This window comes from Myodes glareolus, chromosome 7 (genome assembly GCF_982192425.1).
Source record: "Myodes glareolus chromosome 7, mMyoGla1.1, whole genome shotgun sequence".
NCBI lineage: Eukaryota > Metazoa > Chordata > Mammalia > Rodentia > Cricetidae > Myodes > Myodes glareolus.
In genome coordinates, this window is record NC_142032.1 from 16,846,839 (window position 1) to 16,865,773 (window position 18,935).

General features: G+C 48.0%; 1 pseudogene; it reads right to left on the minus strand.

Annotated features, from left to right (window-relative positions):
• Positions 1-12,346: 12,346 nt before the first annotated feature.
• Positions 12,347-12,773, minus strand: LOC125403562 (large ribosomal subunit protein P1 pseudogene; annotated as a pseudogene).
• Positions 12,774-18,935: the final 6,162 nt, after the last annotated feature.

Genomic DNA, 18,935 nt, shown 5'->3' on the forward strand with positions numbered 1-18,935 from the left:
TTATGGGATTCATATACAGGAGAAAGGAGAGAAGTGATTCCTACAAGCCCCAAGTTGTCCTCTGAACTCCGCATAAGTGCTTGTGTACATGTATGCGTGTACTCTCTCTCACACACACACTCACACGCAATGATAAGTCATATGTGTGCACTCTCACATGCACACACACACTGGCACGCAATGATAAGTTAGGTGTGGCTTATCCTTTAATCCCAGCTCTTGGGAGGCAGAGGCAAACAGAGCTTTGTGAGTTCAAGGCCAGCCTGGTCTATAGAGGAAATGCCAGGACACCCAGGATTATTTTGAGAGACACTGTCTCAAAACATAAAACAAGTAAGTAAAATAAATAATGAATATGGCGTTGGAGGGATTGGGTCCATGGTTAAGAGTACATACTGTCCTCCCAGAGAAGCCAAGTTCAGTTCCTAACACCCATGTCAGGTGACTCGCTGTAGCTCCAGCTCCAGGGAGACTCAAGGTCTCTGGCCTTGGCAGGTACCTGCACTCACATGCCCAAACCCACCATCTGCTCACACTGCTCCCCCATACACACAATCAAAACTAAAAAATGAATTTTTAAAAAAGAAAGAAGTTGGGCGGTAGTGGCACATGCCTTTAATCCCAGTACTCGTGGCAGCAGAAGCAGGTGAATCTCTGAGTTCAGGGTCTGGTGAGTTCCAGGAAAGTCAAGGCTACGCTGGAGGGCTCTCAAGTGCTGAGGGTCTTCATCCATCTCTACTTGAGGCTCAAGAACCACCTCAGATAGGGCACTGGTGATCCACACAATCTCCCGGAACTTGGGCCTCTGTGTTGGCCATGGCCCAGATAAGGAGTAAACCCTAAGACTGACAGGGAAGAATTGGCTGCTGCCCTGAACAAGGGGGACTGGGCACAGGAAAGGGGACCCTTGAACCCTTGCTTGGAAAAAGGCTCTCTATTCCCGCTTCCCTTCCCTAGGCAGGCCAGTTCTGGAAGAAGCCACTTGAAAAAGAGCACCAGGGGGACAGGGAGAGGGGCTGGCCTGGCTCCAGCTTCCAACTGCTTCCACCTCAACAAAGCCAATTTCTCCAGCTCCCCCTCCAGCCCTGGCCCAGCAGGGAGCTGAGGGGTAGAAACAAGAGCTTTCTTTCTAGGCTTGTCCACATCCAGATCCAGCTGAGCCCTGACCCACAAAGAGTGACACCCCTCCGATTCCATCCTGGAAGAAGGGGCAACGCAGGCTTGCCTTTATGTTACACCACCCTCTCCTTTCCCAGGAGGCCAAGGCCTGAGGGTAAGACACTGGGGAGTCTCCTGGGGCATGGCCCCCCACTCTTTTCTTTGCCCAGATGAGTGTTCTCTGACACTAGGTTCCCGAAACCCCACCCTCTAAGCAAACAGTAGCAACCCCCACATCCACTGAACCTGAAAGAATGTGCAGGTCCCTGGGTAATCTCAAATGGAGACAGAATTAACCAGCAAGGAAATCTGGTAGCAGATGGGTGAAATTGGGGAGTCACCAGGAAAGTTAGGCTATCTTGAAACTCCAGTTGGGGAGCACACATTGGCTTTACTGTCTTCTGACGGTGTGGACTTCCTTCAGTAGGTTTTCTGATCTCTCTGAACCTGAGATTTTCATTTGTAAGATGAAATAGAATCAGCCTCATAGGGTTTTTTTGCACTTGCTAACCTAGTAATAGAGAGCAAGTCCTTAGCAGGATTCTAACCCTAGGAACACAAGGAATTGGAATTATTATAGAACTGTTGTCTGTAGGGGAGGGAGTAGTCCCTAGATTAGTAATAATAATGATAGGAAATGAATATACACATTGTTAGGGCCTGACACAGTGGCACATGTCTATAATCCCGCAACCATAGGAATGAAGTAGGGAGGGCTGTGAGTTCAAGGCTAGCTTGTCTTAAAACAAATTAATCACATATTCAATTTATAATATATATATCATTGTTGGACCAATACAGAGCCCTGTACCTGGTTCTTACTGAGGAGGAAAGGGCTCATACCAGATCACCTCTGTTCTAAACCCGCTTGCCCCCTTCCCACCCTCCCCAGTCCCCACATACAGCCAACCATTTCAGACAACTGTCCAGAGCCTGGCCCCAAAGGTAGTTCCACTGAATCTTTGCCTGTATATAGGTTCCTCTTCCCTCCCCTCCCCTCTCTCCCTCCCTCCTTCTCGCCTCTCTCTCTCTCTCTCTCTCTCTCTCTCTCTCTCTCTCTCTCTCTCTCTCTCTTCCTTTCCCTGGAGCGAGGAGAAAGAGACATGAGCTTTGAAGGATGTGAAAATTAGCTGGAGCTGAGAGAGGTGTCAGCTTCAAGGCGGCATCCTCACCCCACCCCAGCCCTCCTTTGCCCTAGGGATGGTGTTTCCACAAGTCTCTACAGGGGGACCCCCACCCTACCCCCAGGTGTGGGCTGAAACTGTCAGGCTGAAGCAGAGCGGGGCGGAGGGAGGACATGGCTTGCCAGGAAGAACAGGGCCACAGCTCAGGGGCTTGTGCCAGGGATGGGGCCCCCAGACACCCTACTCAGAGCCTGGAGTCATGCACAGGAGCGTTAGCCCCAAAGGTTTTTCTTAGTTTCCTTGGCCATAGCTGAGTGGTTAAGCTACTTGGTTGGCAGAGAAGGTGCCGAGTGGGGGCAACTCTTCCCAAGAGATGGAAGAGAGCTACCATATTGTCCTTTATCTCAGAGGACCTTCCTGCCCCGTTTCTGACCTATCTGAAGGCCTCCTTAGAGTCTCCTCCTTCAAGGGGACCCGCTCTACTTCCTGGAGCAAGGATGGGAGCTCGAGGAGGGAAGACTTCATCCTGTCTCTGTCATCGTTAACAGCCACAATTATTATTATTTAGAGAGATGGGCCCGAGGTGGTCAGGGACGTGGTTGGGGTGGGTGAAACGGGGTTCTCTGTACATGCCGTCTCGCCAGGTTAATACTCCTGCCTGTCACCCTGACAGCTGCAAGATTGATTACCCAGGCCTCCCGCTCTTTATAACTCGATCATTCGAATTAATCTCTGGCTGTCGGCCCATCTGATGCCTGAATCACAAATTTAATTTGGAGGTGTGTAGCTCCTCCCCCATCCCGTCTCCTGCTCTTTCTTCCTGCCTCCCACTCTTCCTCCCTCTTCCGGTCTTCTTCCTGTTCTGACCTATGATAGGCCTCAGTTTTCTACCCACTGGTCTTGCTCTCAGGTTTTCTATTCCTCCTGCCCCCTCCCCTTTCCAAAGTCTCTCAGGTCCCTCCTAGGGACAGCAGTTGAAGTAGGAAAACGGTAAGGGGGAGTGGGTGGTCCTGAGTCAGCAGCCCCTCTGCCCAGGCCAGGGGAGGGGTCATGTTTCCCACCCACTGGGTGAGGTGCCCATCCTATCAGGCTCCACCCCAAACAGAGGAAGAGGCTTAGCTGACACTAAGTAAGACATATTAATGTACTAAAGACTTAATGAAGTTGGGGGGGGGGGAGCGAGGGGTGGAAAGTGCTTGCTTTATTAGTTTATGGCCGATTAATGGGGACGCCATTACTGTGATAGAGATGGATTGCCGCTGTCAGTAGCCTGGGCTGAGGGCCTGCGGCCGCCGCTCCTTTCCTCGAGTGGTGGGTGCTCAGACAGAGGCCGAGAGGACATCATTAGGAGCATTCGTAGGATCCTGCCTGAGGTAGGGGACAGGCTCAGCTTGAGGCTTGAGGGTCAGTGTGTTCAAAGGTGTCAGCACTGGGAGCTCATATGGGTTGAGAGTTCAAACACCCAAAGGTAAGACAGTGGAGGACTGGGGCTCTGGCAGGAGCTTGAGAGTCAGCTCAGACTAGAGGAGAGCTTGTCTCCCTTCATCCTGTGCAGGAGAGAACAAGGAAACAAGCTCTCCTTTCCAACTTTCCTCGGAGAGGAACCATGGGCTAGACACCAGCTCTGCTAACCCAGGAGGGGCGGTCAGGCAACTTCAACACCGGAATCCCCAGCACTCAGGCTGAGGACTCCAGGAAGATGTCTCTCTTCAGCTGCCTCCTGGCTCCTAGACCCTTGGAGGCCAGTGACAATCAACAAGGTAGACGAGGGGTCTGAGGGGCCCAGGAAAAGGTTGTGAATGTGGGCATTAAATGTGCTTAGCTTTTCAGTTTTCTCAGGCCTAGGGGACAGAAGGTCCGGGTCACTGGACAGAAAAGCAAGGCAAACACTTCCTCATGACTTCCCATTCCCTCAGCTTCTTCTTATCGCTACGCTTCCATTAATTTATTTTTTTTACCATGAAAGGAGAAACGAGGGCTGGAGCCAGCCTGGTCCAGCTCCAGGGGTCACTCTTGATCAGGAAGCCTCTGCACACCCTCGGAGCTCAGGGCCCTTTATGAGTCCATGTCTCTTTCAGCAACATATGACATTTTAACATGGCTGCTTTGATTCAGGAACATTCAGGAACACTGAGTTCAAGTTTGTTTTTTGTTTGTTTGTTTTTTTAAAATTATATTAGCAGGTGATGTTCAAACTCCTCAGGCTGCTCGAGAACCCAAACCTGTCCTAAGCATTTCTCAGTCCAAACCCCATCCCAGGGAGGCATGATTCTAGATGGGCTCTGAATCATCGCTGACTAAAGGACATAGTTCTAAAAGAGACATTCTTATATGTTTTGTTTTGTTTTGTGTTCTCTTTTGTTTTTCAAGACAAGGTTTATCTGTGAAAGCCTGTCCTGGAACTCACTCTGTAGCCCAGGCTGGCCTTGAACTCACAGAGACCTGCCTGCCTCTGCGTCCCGTCCTGAGTGCTGGGATTAGCATGCGCCACCACCGCCCGACCTGTTCTTACATATCTTAAGACATCAAGAGAAACAACGGTGGGGGAATGAGCCCAAGTATTCTCTTTAGTTTCGTTTCCCTTTTCCTACCACATGTATGAGTGCCCACTTGGATTGTAGTAGGCACATGATGCCATATGGCCTCAGGCGTCTAGAAGACCTCCACCTCTGTGTGCTTGGCTGCCCATCTGATGGGCACTGAAGTGACTACTGCTTTGTGCCTCTCAAGTCAAGGCCCTACCATCAGGCCAGGGGGCATCACCCAGGAACACTCCCCAAGGTAGGAGCTACCTGCTCTGCTAACTGGGAAATAAATACCCTGTTTCTGAGAGTAATTGAATTATTGGCTCCTGCGGACTAGTGGGTAATTAAATCCTGTAGCTCCCAAAGTAATTAATTGCTATGCAAATAGTAAATGCCCTCTGCTTTGGAGAGAAGGATCCTGGCCTGAGTCTGCCCTGCAATTAGAAGCTAATAATTACCCTGTCAGTTCCCGGCCTCTGCTGGGTAATTGTCTACCGAAGCCCCACTGGTCACTGGGGCCATTCTTGGCACCTGCTGCTATAGCTCTGACTCTGGTGGCCCCAACAGCCAGATCAAGGGCTCCTCAGAGTACTGACCAAGGTCCTCCCCAGGTCCACCAGCTCTAGGAGCCCTGTTAAGTAAGACACCCTTATTTCTGACCAAAGCAAGCAGAGACTGAACTTTCGCTACCGTCTAAGAGGTGTCTCAGCTTCTTATGGAGCAGAACTCTTGGCAGATAGCTTTGTACAGCGCACACTGAATGATTCTTGTGTGTCAGGGACTTTCCCGAAGACAGTCTAGTCTGATAATGGTCACACAGTTTCCCCGTGGTGGTCTGTTGTTTTGCTTCTGTGTCAACCAGACTAAACAAAGCTATGAGAGAAACACAGAAGGGCAGAGGCATTCTGAAGCTTAAAGGCAGATCCTAACTATTCAACACACACTAATCTATGTCCTCTGTAAAGGGATTTGGAAGATGTAATCTAAGTCCCTAATCAGTTGACTTTAAACTGGGGAGATTATTTTCCATGGGTCTGGTCCGTTCAGATGCGCTCTTAAAAGGGTCTGGGCTCTTCCTCATCAGGAAGGCTCCAAAGACTAGGCGGCTCTCCCATGGCTCTCCCATGCGGGATTACCAGCCTGGATGTTTGTGAACAATAGTTTTCTTAGTCCCCTGGAGGCTCTATCTTGTCACTGGTCTTTGTTTTCTCACTCTCTGCACCAAAACTTTTGGACAGATTTGGTCAACAATTGAGTAAGTCACTTCTTTGAGAAGATTTTGTTAGTATTTTAATAAAGTTTATGGCAATGCTGGAGATTGAACTTAAGACCTTGCATATACAAGGCAAACTCTACCACAGAGCCACATCCCTAGCCTATTTGTTGGCTTATTGGTTGGTATTTTACATATGTATTTTTTATATATACATATTTTTATATACATTTGTACGGGTGGGTCCTGCGAAGCCCACCTTTTTTGTTTGTTTGTTGTTTGTTTTTGTTTTTCAAGACAGGATTTCTCCATGTAACAGCTCTGGCTGTCTGGAACTCACTTTACAGACCAAGCTGTCCTCGAACTCACAGAGATTCTTCCGCCTCTGCCTCCCAAGTGCTGGGATTAAAGGCGTGCGCCACCACTGCTCAGTCTAGGTCCACCTTCTCAAGAAGGAGCTGGAGCACTAACTACATAACTTGCCAGCTTCCATGATCATGCTATCCTTTGTAACACTCACATGTCCTGACTCTCAGACTGACTGGTACATTCCTGTTTAGAAACTAGGAAACCAGGTCTGGAGAGATGGCTCAGTGGTTAAGAGCACTGGTTGCTCTTCAAAAGGACTCAGGTTCAAATGCCGGCACTCACATAGCAATTCATACTGCCTGTAACTCCAAGATCTGACACTCTCACACAGACACACATGCAGGCAAAAATGCACATAAAATAGAAACAAACAAATAAATAAAAACAAAAAAAAACCTGGGAAAGCAGAATCAGATATAAAACAGATTCCCTGTCTAAGCAGACTCCAGAGCTAGTAAATGGGAAAATAAGGTTTGAAACCAGTTCACCAGACATGTTACCGTTTTCTCTTCAGTGGCAAGTCCAAGGTAGGCTATACCAGTATGATGATTAACATTGCCAACTTAACAATATCTAGAATCATCAAGAAGACAAGCCTCTGTGTTGTGGGAATTCATTCCTCCAATAGTTTTTGGGGTACTGACCTTGGGGCACGGCTTGAGGCGCTACATGAGGACTGATAAATGTGCTAGCTCTCCTGCTCTGGCTCTTGGCATGAGGGGAGACCCAAACGCTGGAGAGGCAACACGGGATCAGCGGCAGCTTCAGTCTTTTTCTACATTGTGTGAATTTATCTTTTTCATTGCAACCCTTAATAAATCAGTTTTTAATACCTCTGTGAGTTCATGCATCACCTGGCATCCAACGTGTCTTCGAGAGTTTATGCAAATTAGGGTGTGTCTTAGTTTATGCAGATTAGGCCTCTGAGAAAGTCTGGATAGGTTAACTGAGATTTATCCTAGGTATGGGAGGTGCCAATCCATGAACTGGGTCTCCAAATGAATAGAAAGGAGACTCTTAACTGCACACAGGCTTCATCATCTGTTTGCACTACAGACACAGTATGACCAGTATGTTTGCACAGTGTGACTAGTCTCCTGCAGGCACAGTGTGACTAGTCTCCTGCAGGCACAGTGTGACTAGTCTCCTGCAGGCACAGTGTGACTAGCCTCCTGCAGGCACAGTGTGACTAGTCTCCCGCAGGCACAGTGTGACTAACCTCCCGCAGGCACAGTGTGACTAGCTTCCTTCAGGCACAGTGTGACTAGCCTCCTGCAGGCACAGTGTGACTAGCCTCCTGCAAGTACAGTATGAATAGTCTCCTGCAAGCACAGTGAGACTAGCCTCCTGCAAGTACAGTGTGACTAGTCTCCTGCAGGCACAATGTGACCAGTCTCCTGCAGGAACAGTGTGATGAGTCTCCTGCAGGCACAGTGTGACTAGCCTCCTCAAGTTTCTGCCAACATGATCTTTCTACATCATGTTGAAAGATCTACAGACTGCACCCCCAAAATGTGATCTCACATGAACCTTTCCTCCTCTAAGTTATCTTCCTTTTCAAAAATTATTTTTAGGGGCTGGAGAGATGGCTCAGTGGTTAAGAGCATTGCCTGCTCTTCCAAAGTTTCTGAGTTCAATTCCCAGCAACCACATGGTGGCTCACAACCATCTGTAATGAGGTCTGGTGTCCTCTTCTGGCCTGCAGACATACACACAGACAGAATATTGTATACATAATAAATAAATAAATATTTTTTAAAAAATTATTTTTAATTATGAATGTATGTGTGTGAGTATGTACACATGACAAGTACCCTCAGAGTCCAGAAGAGGACAATGGATCCCTGGAACTGAAGTTACAGGAGGTTGTGAGCTGCTCAACATAGGTGTTAGGAACTGAAGTTGGGTCCTCTGCAAGAATAGTACACATTAACTGCTGAGCCATCTCTCCAGTCCCCTAAGTTTGCTTCTTACGGTGTTTTATGGGACAATGAGACAAGCAACTAATGCAAGCAGCATCCAAGTGAAAGACAGTACAGCTAACTCCTAAGATCACTGTGGTTCAGGTCAATTCTCATTTCTACTCCAGATCTTGCCATTCCCAGCGGCTGTCTCTGTCTGATCACTGATTTCTGGCTACAGACATGGAGCAGAGAGGGCTCATGCATGTGATAAAGGCACTGGATTGCCCCCATAAAGCATAGCTCTTAAGCTCTCAGGATCACATCTAGGATTTATGTCCAAAGGCAGGAGTGTCAGGAAGAGCTATGGACTTTGAGGCCAATGTCTAGCCCTGTGAATGTCTGGCTTTTGGTTCAGACATTTTCTTGGATGAGAGTGAACCACATAAGGCTAGAACACCAGTCTTAGTTAGGGTTTCCTACTGCTGTGAGGAGACACCATGACCACAGCAGCTCTTATAAAGGAAAACATTTAACTGTGGTGGCTTGCTTACAGTTCAGAGGTTCCATCCATCATGGTGGGGAGCATGGTAGCATGCAGGCAGATGTGGTGTTGGAATTGATAGTCCTTACATCTTGACTCAGATGCAACAGGAACTCCACCAACTGTCACACTCAGGGAAGTTTGAGAAAAAGACTTCAAAGCCTGCCCCACAGTGATGTACTTCCAACAGAAGGTGTGGCCCAGATTTAAAGGTGTGACCTTCAGCCTCAAGGTCTGGATTAAAAGTGTTGTCACCCAGTCTCCTCCTGAGCCACACCTCCCCTGCCTGTGAGTTTATGGGGGCCAAATACATTCAGACTACCAAACCTTTACACTACCACAACTGCCAGGGAGAATGAGAGGGAAATGAATGGGAGAAGATGGAATCAGATAAGCCAGAGGTGACCAACAAACCAAGTTTCCAAACTTCAAATGGGGATGTGAACAAGCACAGGAGAATAACTGTCCATGGCTTTCAGTCCCAGGGAGCAATGTCACCTTGTATTAGAGAAGAGACTCACCTATTTGAGAAAATCTGGAGAACTTTACTATCCCCTCCCCTCAGCTTCACTTGGTGAGTTCCCAGGTACCCAGACTCCCGAGATAATCACACAGAAACCATATTATTTGCAATACTGTTTACCCAATAGCTTAAGCATATTTCTAGCTTACTCTTAAATCTTAAACTAGTCCATCTCCATTAGTCTGTGTATTGCCATGTGACTGTGGCTTACTGGATAAAATTCCAAGTTCTATCTCTGGCAGGGCTATTCGACTTCTCACTGACTCCGCCTTCTTTTCCCAGCATTCAGTTTAGTCCTCCCCCCAGCTCCACTCTGCCAAGCCATTGGCCAAAAGCAACTCCTTTATTCATTAACCAATAAAATCAACACACATACAAAAGGACTTCTTATACTACATGGAGGCAATGATGTTCAACTTCTAGTCCCAACTGCCACTTTCCATTTCCTGCCAGGACTGTAGTGAGTTATGCTCCTGTTGTCCCTTCATGAGGATGGAATTGACTGCCTCTTGCTTGAGATCACTTCTGAGCCAAGGTTCTCTGGAGAGCTAAGCGAACTATCTCAAACATGGGAGCAAAGCTCCCCCATCAGACTAGAGGTTCCTCAAAGTGGGGACTTCTCTCTAAATAGAGCCTCTCAAAGGCCTTGATACTTACCTCTTTTCCTTAGTGCTGACCCTGAGATCTGCAAATAAAGGACCCAGTAGGTGCGAAGGTGAGGGCACGGCCATGTCCGTGGGTGCACCTGCCTGGCTGCTGTAGCTGCTACTCAATGACAGCTCTTTAGAAGCCATTCAGAATTTTGGCCCTGCTGTAATCTCTAGATGATGAATATTTCCCCTAATGGATGGATGGGAATTGAATTAGCTGGAGTGCCCGAGTGTTTAGATTCTTACTGATTAAACCCCCATCTGCACAAGGCCTGCCTGGGAATAGCTCATTACATCTAATTTTTTCTTCTTTTTTGTCATGTTTATATGTTTGTGTAAAATTACTATATAGTGAATTTGTGTAATTGACTTAATTTTTATCATTAGTAGATTACATTTTCTCCTATGGATTTTTTTTTGAGAATTCCACACACGAGTATGGTATTTACATCATTTTCACCTCTTTCTCTCCCCCAACTCCTCCTGTGTCCCTACACTCAATCTAAAATCATGACCTCTTCTTATTTAATTGTTACATATGTGCATGTATGAATGCATGTATATATAAATACAACCTGCTCAGTCCTCTTAGTGTTGGTTGTATGTCTGTGTGTGTGTTTACGGTTGACCACTTAGGATGGGATAACCTATGGGGAGTCCGTCTGTAAAGGAGATAGACTCCCCCTCCTAATCTAGGGGCTGAGCCTTGTGAGATTCTCTCACTCCACATTAACATGTCAACTGCTGTCATCATTCAGGTTTTGGTGTAGTTATAATTTTTAAAGGAGACAAAATGGCATGATATTGTTATTGAGTTTCTTTTGTTGCGGCTGTTGTATTTGTTTTTATTGTAAAGATTTATTTTATTTTCAGTTGTGTGTGTGTGTATACATGTGTGAGCATGTGCACTTGTGTGTGGGTACCAGTGAAGATCAAAAGATGGCGTCAGTTTCCCTGGAGCTGGAGTTATAGGTGGTTGTGAGTCACCTGACTTGGGTACTGGGAACTGAACTCAGGTCTTCTGGAAGAACTGAATAATCTCTCCAGACATGCTTTTGGTTTTTGGTTTAACAACCCCATTCCACCCCTAATGTTGGGAGCTAAACCCAGGGTCTTGTAATCATTAGGCAAGCACTCTCTCACTGACCATGCTAAGATCCAAACACTGTTGTGTGACTTATACAAAAGAATGGGCCAGGGCTGGAGAGATGGCTCAGCGGTTAAGAGCACTGGCTGCTGTTCCAGAGGTCCTGAGTTCAATTCCCAGCAACCACATGGTGGCTCACAACCATCTGTAATGAGATCTGGTGCCCTCTTCTGGCCTGCAAGCATACATGGAAGCAGAACACTGTATATGTAATAAATAAATAAATAAATAAATAAATAATTTTTTTTAAAAAAAGGAATGGACCAGGTGGTGGTGGTGCATGCCTTTAATACCAGCACTCAGGAGGCAGAGGCAGGCGGATCTCTGTGAGTTCAAGGCCAACGACTTCCAGGACAGCTAAGACAGTTATATAGAGAAACTCTGTCTTTCAGGGAGTAGGAAAGAAGGACCAGTCAAAAGAAAAAACATTTTTTTATAATGTCTGGTTGGTTTTGTTTGTTTATTTTTTGAGGCAGGGTCTCACCAAGTAGCCTTGGCTAGCCTGGAGTTCACTATGGAGACCAGGCTGGCCTGGAACTCAACAGAGGCTGCCTGCTTTTGCCCACCTCGCCCAGCTCTCCCCACTCCCCCTCCACCGCCCACTGCTATGATTATAGGCAAGTGCATCATGTTGCTTTTAGTTGGACTGGGTCAGTGCTTCCTACCATAGAGTCCCATCTGCTCTCTCCAGTGCATTTATCCCATGAGCCAGTCTCAGGCCAAAGAGCTTCTGAGACTCAGAAAACCATCCGCATCTTTCTCCAGGAGCCCTGTCCATGTTACTTCTGAGTCCACACCAGTCTGCAAGGAACGTTGATTGGACACCGAATTGTTTTGGAGAAAGGCAGAAGAGGGAGATGGGGTAAAAGAGATGTCCATCAGATGCAGCACCAGCCCTTCGTCCTTCTCCCAGAACCAGCCAGCGGCCTTTAAAAGAAATCCCAGGGTTTGGGGGCCCACATAGGCAAGGTGTTCCGGTTTCGTCATGGAACCGTCATGGAACGGTTCGTGTCAGGACCAAGGACAGCGTCCCTGGCGGCTCAAAGCTCTGCCAATTCCAGGTCTTCATCCAGCCCTCTTCCTTCTCTGAAAAACGTATTTCCCACTTGCTAATAGTTTTTTTCTTTTCTTTTCTTTTTCTTCTCCTTCCAATTATTCCTCTTTCCGATCCTTGTTCTATTTATCTGCTCACTTTTTTTTTTAACAGGTTTATCTTTTTATTAGCCATGGTAGCAAAACGCCTAGTCAAAAAGACCAAAGCCCATGTCGTCATCAGACTCCTCGGATTCTTCCTTCTTTGCTTCCACTTTCTTCTCCTCAGCTGGGGCAGCAACAGTGGATGGGGCAGGACCGCCTGCTGGTGCGGCTCCGGCTGCTGGAGCAGGCCCACCAGCCCCTACATTGCAGATGAGGCTCCCAATGTTGACATTGGCCAGGGCCTTTGCAAACAAGCCAGGCCAGAAAGGCTCAACATTGACACCAGCTGCTTTAATGAGGGCATTGATCTTATCCTCCGTGACCGTCACCTCATCGTCGTGAAGGATGAGGGCGGAGTAGATGCAGGCGAGCTCAGAGATGGAGGTCATGTTGCGGACTGCCGGCATGAAATGAGGGCCTCACCCCAACGCGACCTTAGCTTCCTCAGAAGGACCGAGCACCTTGGCGGCAGCAGAGGAAAAAGCTCTCTGCTCACTTCTTATCCCTAATCCCAGGGACAGAGCCTGGTGCCTTAAATTTTCACCCCAGAAACCCCTTAAGCACAGTTGGTAAAGTTCCCCCAGGAACCTCTGTTGAAAACTGTGTCCCCATAACTGTATCCTCCACCTTACAAGAGCACGCACATTGAAACCAAGCATTCATGTGTTGAACAGGAAAGGTTAGGGCAAATGTTTTTAAAGACTACATCTCTCCAATGGAGCCTAGGACCAGGCACCTGACCTCACTCCAGCATGCCCAAGGCTACCTGACCACCCCGCAGCCCTCTCTTCCCCTCCCTTCCCCCTCCTCAACTTTCCTCTCCTCTGTGTCTCTGTGAGAAGTGGCAGCAGCTGCTGAAGAAGGCGTACCCTTCGATGAGTCTCAGCAATTGCCGTGACTGAGTGTCCTAGCTTTCTTTCCCAGTTAATCTAACTTGGGGAGAGTTGAGGTGTGTTCTGGCTCCGTTGCCCGTGAAAGGCAGAGAATAAATAACAAGCCAGAGGCATAAACAGATGTGCAGATATATGCAGCTGGTGCTTTGCTGCCAAATTACCACGGACAGAATGCTGGCGGGAGGCCAGGATGCCTCCCCCTCTGTTTGGAGTTCGGCCACCAAGACCCATCCAAGCTCGCTATCCATTTGGCAACCTCTGAGTGAGGGGAGGAATGCCAGGAAAGGAGTGGAGAGGCTTCAGGTGCCCTTGGGCTGGATAAAGAACTCCAGAGTCTTGTCCTAACGACTCAGGCAGGTGGGGGCAACTTGATGGAAGAATAAGAATCTCAGGCCAGAGCCCCCTTGGTTACCCCCTTGAATGGTCTCCCTAGGGTGTGGCTGGGAGTGACTTAAGGGTCAGTTTTCATGACATTGCATGGCACTACATCACCTCCCACTCTCTCACAGATGGGGTGTTCCTGGATTTTTATGACTTCTGATACTGCTTAGAGTTAGTGTGGGGTGCAGAGGACAGTCAGCCGTCATAACGGAGTCAGTTGGAAACTCGCTATCACAAAAGGATGTTGCTGAAGACTGCAGCCCTGGACCGGGGTCAAAGGAAGACTGAGACAGGCTAAGAGTTTGTTGGAATCAGGAGACCAAGCAGATGAGCAGGAGAGAAAGCATGGCTGGAAGCCTTGCTGCCCTATCGGGGCCTCTCTCTAAGGACACCGTATATCTGAACTGAGAGGAACACCAAGTCATTACTCAGTGGTTAAAGGTGTTTAGCCACAAGGCTGATAACCTGAGTTTGAGTCCTGAAACCCATATGGTAGAAGGAGAGAACCTGCTCCTGTAAACTGTCCTCTAACCTCCACATGCAAGCCATGGCATGTGCGTACTTGTACACACACACACACACACACACACACATGCACAGACACACACACATGCACAGACACACACACATGCATGAACACACACACGGGGGGGGCATAAGTGAATAAATGTTTTAAAGGGGGAGAATTTGAAGAGATGTCTCAGAGGTTAGAAATATTTACTGTTCTTGCAGAGGACCTGAATTCAGATCCCAGCACCCACACTGGGAGACTCACAACCACCTGTAATTCCAGTTCCAAGGGACCCAATGCCCTCCTCTGGCCTTCAAAGGCACCCGTGTGCCGGTGATGCACATATATTTGAGCATATCAGTCACAGACATGTGAAAATAAAGTCAAATGAGTAAATGACTCTGTTTTTAAAAGGTTGTCACAAACATGGTGCTTGGGTAACTGCATTTGCAGGGACAATGCTGACCAAAACAAGGAGACAAAGTGGGAGGGAAGGAGGGAAGTCGGTAATGGACTTGCTGAGACTGAAATGCTCAGGGACACCCACCAACAGGTAGCTGGCAGGCCACCCTCTTCCAAGCATCCATGAGCCCCTGCTTTAAAATGTGTGTTTCAGATAAAACTGCACACGCTTGAACTGCCAAAGAATAAATAATAGATGGTAAAAAAGAAAAGTGCTTTCAAAACTTGAAGGAGGAGTTGGGGGTTTTAGTTCAGTGATGGTGTTTGCCCAACAAGAGCAGGACCCTTGGTTCAGTTCCTAGAAGAAAACAAAACAAAAACAAGGAAACAAACTTGAAAGACAAGTCAGGCTTAGCAAAAATACTTTAACTTTTTCTCTTTTTGTTTTTGTTGTTGATTTTGTGGCAAATGCTGAACTACAGGTCTAAGCCCAGTGGCCCCCATTTTGTTTTGGTCCATGAATACCACTTCTAGAATATGGAGCCACAGAGATAGTCATTCTTCTTTTTTAAATTTATTTATTTACTTATTATGTATACAATATTCTGTCTGCAGACTAGAAGAGGGCACCAGACCTCATTACAGATGGTTGTGAGCCACCATGTGGTTGCTGGGAATTGAACTCAGGACCTTTGGAAGAGCAGGCAATGTTCTTAACCGCTGAGCCATCTCTCCAGCCCCAGAAATAGTCATTCTTGTGCTAACATGCTAAGGATACCACAGTGGTATTATTTTACCACTTGGGAATAATCTGAAGGTCCATAAATAAATAGGGATCATGTCCCTGTTAGGGTGCCACATAAATGACAGCCAGATGAAGTGAGGTATCTATCCCTCACCTGGAAAACACCTCTGATACTTTAAATTGAAAAAAGAAAATGATAAAATGATATTATTCTCTGTTAAATCTATATAGTGATTGTTTCAGTGTGTGTTTGTGTGTGTGTGTCTGTGTGTTAACTATGAAAGAGACCAAGATAACACACTCTGAATTATCACTAGCAGTGACTTAAGGCATGAAGGTACTGTTCTACACACACTTTTGAACTGTGGTAGGCACATATTCATTTTGTTTGTTTGCTTGTTGTTTTTTTTTTGAGACGAGGTTTCTCTGTGTAGCCCTGGTTGCCCTGGAAATCATTTTGTAACCCAGGCTGGCCTTGAACTCAGAGCTCCACCTGCCTCTGCTTCCTGAGTGCTGAGTTGGGTGTGTGCCACCACTGCCCAACTCCATAGAGTCCACGTTTAAAGTAGAGGACAATAAAGTAGAGGCAGAGACAGGTGAATCTGAGTTTTCGGCTAGTCCGGTCTATAGAGGGAGTTCCAGGACAACCAGAACTCCACAAAGTGACCCAGTGTCAGAAAACAAACAAACAAACAAGTAAAGGACAATAAAAGATTATTTTTTCAAAAGACAGACTATGAAGTCATCTTGTTTACAGGACAGGCTCCAAAAACTACAGAGAAACCCTGTCTCGAAAATTTAAAAAAAAATGGTTTGAGTAGAGGAGAAAACAAAGATGGAGCTCAAACCTGAGACTCATTCTCATAGAAGGGGTGGCTAGGAGACGGAGGTAAGCCAAAAGAAAGCCAATGCAACTGGAAATGGATTAAATACCTTTAATCCCAGTAATTGGGAGGCAAAGGCAAGTGGATCTCTCTGAATTTGAGGCAAGCCTGGTCTACAGAGTGAGTTCCAGGACAGTCAGGAGTACACAGAGAAACCCCATCTTGAAAAACAAACAGGAAGGAAGGAGAAAGAAAGAAAGAAAGAAAGAGAGAGAGAGAGAGAGAGAGAGAGAAAAGAAAGAAAAGAAGGAAGGAAAAAAGAAAAGAAGGAAGAAAGAAAAAAGAACCAGTGTGGCCAAAGAGAAGAAAAAGAAGTGCTCCAGGCCCCTAAGGCAGGAGATAAGCAAAGTCCACTCCACAGATGAAAATGGCCCACCATTGTCCACCCTTCCTGAGCTCTGGTTCTCTGCAAGAGCCCCGCTTTGTCTCCAGGGCCCTTGATTCCAAACTCCTGCTGCCAGAAGACTCCTTCATAATGGCCCAGAAGACTAGCTCAGACCTCGGTATGACAGGGCTCAGATGACCCAGCTCCTGTGGAAGCCACCCCACCCCAGGCAGCCTTAATTTCTCTCTGCTCCTCTCCACCATGCTGTCAAAATTCCCCGTGTTTCTCCCAGGAAAGAAAATAATTGCCAGTAATGAACTGCATCTTTAGAGAAAGGCTGTGTGTACATGCTGGGTGGGGGACCCAGGGCGGCAGGCCCTTCTGACTCATGGGGGCTCCTCCCCTGGGGAGATGGAACCTGGCAGACACGGCTGGGGCTCTTCCTCTGAGGTAACTTCCTGGTAGAGCTGTCAGCTCCCTTCCCTCAGGCTCAGCTCTTAGCAGTCTTTTGCAGCCTCTCAGGGGTTTGGGGGGGGGGGCTTCTCCCTCAAGGCTGAGTCTCTTTTCCACTGTCCTTTCCCCCAAAAGCAAGCCCTTTCCAGTGCTAACTTCCTGTTGTGCTGAGCGGCTCTCCAGCTCCTAAGCTGTTTTCTTCTTTTTCTTTTCAAAAGAATGCATAGAGTCAGCTCTTTCTATTGGGATGCCCTGGCCTCTGGCTCCTTCCCGACCACAGCAAATTTTACAGATGACTTGAAACCCAGGGATGTTGGGGGGGGCGGGGGAGCATAGATGAGGGAGAGAGAGAAGCAGAGCGAGAGCAGGAGTTCTCGTGTATTGGTCTGTTCCCAGTGCTGCTCAAGGGTGATCACAGAACTCATCTTTATGCAGTACCTAAAGCGTGTCTCATCAGCACTTCCAACCCCACTGATAAATGAGAAACCTGGGGTCCTAAATGGCTAAGTGACCTATCCTGTCATGGAGTTAACTAGTGGTCAAGCCAGAATTAGAACCCAGAGAACCTAACTCATGGGTGAGGCTGTATTCTCAAACACTGTAGACAGATTTGACTAACACGTTCTCAGAGAGGTGGGAAAAGCTAGAATCCTGTGGCCTTCAGGCTGCACAGCAGGGACCAGGCCATGTCGACATCATCACCCAGCCCCAGTGGTGACAGTGGCACCTCTCCTTACATTCTCCCCTGCAGAGAGGGCTCCAGAGCAGCTTCCTCCCTGGAGCTCCAGCTTGGGAAGGCTGAGAGGACTCTGTGCTTCTGGTCCCATCTGTCTCTTCCAAGTTCTGGCCCCATGGCACATCTGTCTGCCTACTGCAATTCCAGCCACCTCCCAAGGGCTTGTTTTGCTTTTTCCGTGTCCTTTGTGTCCTACCTAAGTCTGGACTCTCCTTTACCCTCACTGCCCCCTTCACTGCTAGGAAGAAGCACTGGTCTTTAGAGCAAGCTCTAGTCTGGCTATCAACATGCAATACCAGCATGGTGTCCCCAAGTCCTTCTACACAAGTCCAGTGCAAGTCTCTTTTCAGTGGCTCTGTGTGGCCCTGATAGCTCCTGGATGCTCTCCCTAGGCACACACTGATCCTCCCCACCCTACCCCCCCACTCCTATTCCCCTCACCCCCACCCTACCCCCATCTGCCCTCTTCAGCTGGGGCTAGAACTCCTCTGCTGGGAGGGGGAGTGGAAAATTTGGACACTGCACTTTCCCCATCCTCCTCCTCTTCTCTTGTCTGCCCTTGCTACCCCAGGATCAGTAAGGGAGAGGAAGGTAGTGGTTGGCCTGGCAATAAAGGAGTCAGGGCCTTTCCGGTGTGATGACTGCACTCCCGCTGCCCGTGCTCTCCCTCACCTCTCCATCTCCTCCTCTCCCTCCCTCCGCCCCAGCCCCTCACCCGGCCCCAGCTACAACCTGCAGGCGAGCAGCAGCATTTGGGGGTTGAGGCAGGAGAGGTTAATTATTGCTCCTCCGCCCCCCCCACGCCTCCCACAAGATGTATCTGACTGTCAGAAGGGGTGACAGATGAAGACAAAGTACAGGTACGGCTCCCGCGAACCCGGCCTTCCTCCGTGTACCAGTCGGGTTGGGGTGGGGGGGCCGCTACCGAAGTTTTAACCCCTCTGATGCCTGTGCAGTGTGGTACTTAGCCAAGGAGTGTGCAGGAAGCTGGGGTTGGAACCTGGGTCCTGAGGAAAGCCAATTGAACCAGGAAAACCTGTAGGGCCTCCTCCTGCCCTGCCTCAGATATCAGAATTGAGGGCAATGCATAGGACTCTGCCAAACGACTACAGAAACAGGGACACGAAGCCATCGTTTTGAGAAGCTTGCAGCAGGGTCAGAGCCTGGATGTCTGGAGGAGTCTGGGTAGATTTGAGGGTCTAGGAATACTCTTCTGCCTTCTCTCCTCACATAAATCTGTTCCCAAGGGTCCTG